Source organism: Suncus etruscus, chromosome 4 (assembly GCF_024139225.1).
Source record: "Suncus etruscus isolate mSunEtr1 chromosome 4, mSunEtr1.pri.cur, whole genome shotgun sequence".
Taxonomy (NCBI): domain Eukaryota; kingdom Metazoa; phylum Chordata; class Mammalia; order Eulipotyphla; family Soricidae; genus Suncus; species Suncus etruscus.
Genome location: NC_064851.1, coordinates 73,519,835 through 73,521,838, shown reverse-complemented (window position 1 = coordinate 73,521,838; position 2,004 = coordinate 73,519,835). Strand labels below are relative to the sequence as shown.

General features: G+C 34.1%; 1 non-coding gene across 1 annotated transcript; it reads right to left on the bottom strand.

Moving 5' to 3' along the window:
- Positions 1-1,429: 1,429 nt before the first annotated feature.
- On the bottom strand, positions 1,430-1,536 carry LOC126007387 (U6 spliceosomal RNA). Its single transcript, XR_007494963.1, has one exon. It is a non-coding gene; the product is annotated as a U6 spliceosomal RNA (small nuclear RNA).
- Positions 1,537-2,004: the final 468 nt, after the last annotated feature.

The following is a 2,004-nucleotide window of genomic DNA, read 5'->3' as shown; positions in this document are numbered from 1 at the left end:
TCCATTAGCAATCTGTGTATATTATCACGGAAAGTTTCTGTTCAGTATTTTTCAGTTTTTGAAGGAGCATTTTATTTTTGCATTAGAATTTTTTTATTTGTTTGTTTTTGGCTTTTGGGTCACACCCGGAGACACTCCTGGCTATATGCTCAGAAATCACTCCTGGCTTGGGGGACTATATGGGATGCCAGGGGATCTACGCAGTCAGTCCTAGTTTAGGATGCCTTACTGCTTGTGCCACCGCTCCCGCCCCATCATTGGAGTTTTCTTGAGTGCTTGAAATAACTTTGCTATATTTAGCATACAAATGTTTTAAGCAGAATATCTGCATGTTTTACTGATAGTTCCTTTCTCAATACAAAGTTTTTCTTCTTTTACTTTTTCTTTTTTCTTTCTTTTTTTTTTTTTTTTTAATTTTGAGTCATACCCGGCAGCAGTCAGGGACTACCTGGCTCTATGCTCAGAAATCGCTCCTGGTAGGCTCGGGGGACCATATGGGATGCTGGGATTCGAACCACAGTCCTTCTGCATGAAAGGCAAATGCCCTACCTCAATGCTATCTCTCCTGACCCAATACACTTCTAGTTATTTAATGGTTGGCAAATAATTTTACTTCTTTGCCTCACTCTTTCTTCTGATAAAAACAGATGACTATTAGCTATTATCCATTTCATATAATTATTTATAAGGAACTTTCCAAATTGCCTGCATCAAGAAAAATATTCAATATTTTTAAAACTATTACTTTTTAAGGTAAATCACTTTATAGGTTATTCATTACATGTTAATAAAAGACAGGTTATTATTAAGTGATAAAATGTTGAGATGTAATTTATCCTAGCAAAAGCCTATTCAGAACCAAGAAAAAGAAGAAAATAATTACATTTATTGATTGCCTAATCTTAAACCCCTGTGCAGAATATAGCATATGTAATTTTTAGTTAAGGCATCACAATTGTGCTTGGAGTACTATATAACTTATAATTCTGGGTTAATTCATATATTTTTGTTTGTTTTGTTTTGTTTTGGAGCCTCACCCAGTCACACTCAGGGGTTACTCCTGGCTATGTGCTCAGAAATTGCTACTGGGTTGGGGGACCATATGGGACACCGGGGATCAAACCTAGGACCATCCTGGGTCAGCAAGGCAAATGCCCTACCACTGCGCTATCACTTTAGCCACTATTTTTTATTTTAAGCTAAAATTAATTTTCAGGGAAATTTGATATTTAATAAATGGTGTGCTTAAGAAAAAGTACAATATACATATGACCATACCATTAGGTCAGTTGTTTTCTAACATCAATAAACAGAGGAACACTAGTAAAAATAGTTTTTGGTTAAAAAAGAAATAAAATTAAATTTAAAAAATAGATGTAAGTGATTTTTACTTTTATTTCTTTTTTAACCCAAAACATGAATGGCTAAAGAAACTGTGGAATGCTTCATGAATTTGCGTGTCATCCTTGCACAGAGGCCATGCTAATCTTCTCTGTATTGTTCTAGTTTTAGTATATGTGCTGCCAAAGCTAGTACATATATATATATATAAATATACATATATATACATATACATACATATAAATATACTGGAATACAATGCAGTCTTCAGAAAAAATGAAGTCATGAAATTTTCCTGTACATGATGAACAAGGAAACTACTATGCTGAATGAAATAAGTCAGAGGGAGAGAGATAGACACAGAATAGTCTCACTCATCTATGGGTTTTGTAACCAAGGTATTTTAATAAAATACAAAAAAGAAAAAAGAAAAAGAAAAAGAAAAGACATTATTTTAGTAATACCCAGATACAATAGAGATGAGGACTAGAAGACAATAGAGATGAGGACTAGAAGACAATAGAGATGAGGACTAGAAGACGCTATCACGTTATGAAGCTTACCACAAAAAGTGGTGAGAGCAGTTAGAGAAATAACTGCATGAACAAGTATCATGACAATGGTAGTGAGTGAAAGAAGTAGAATGCGTGTGTCAAATATCGA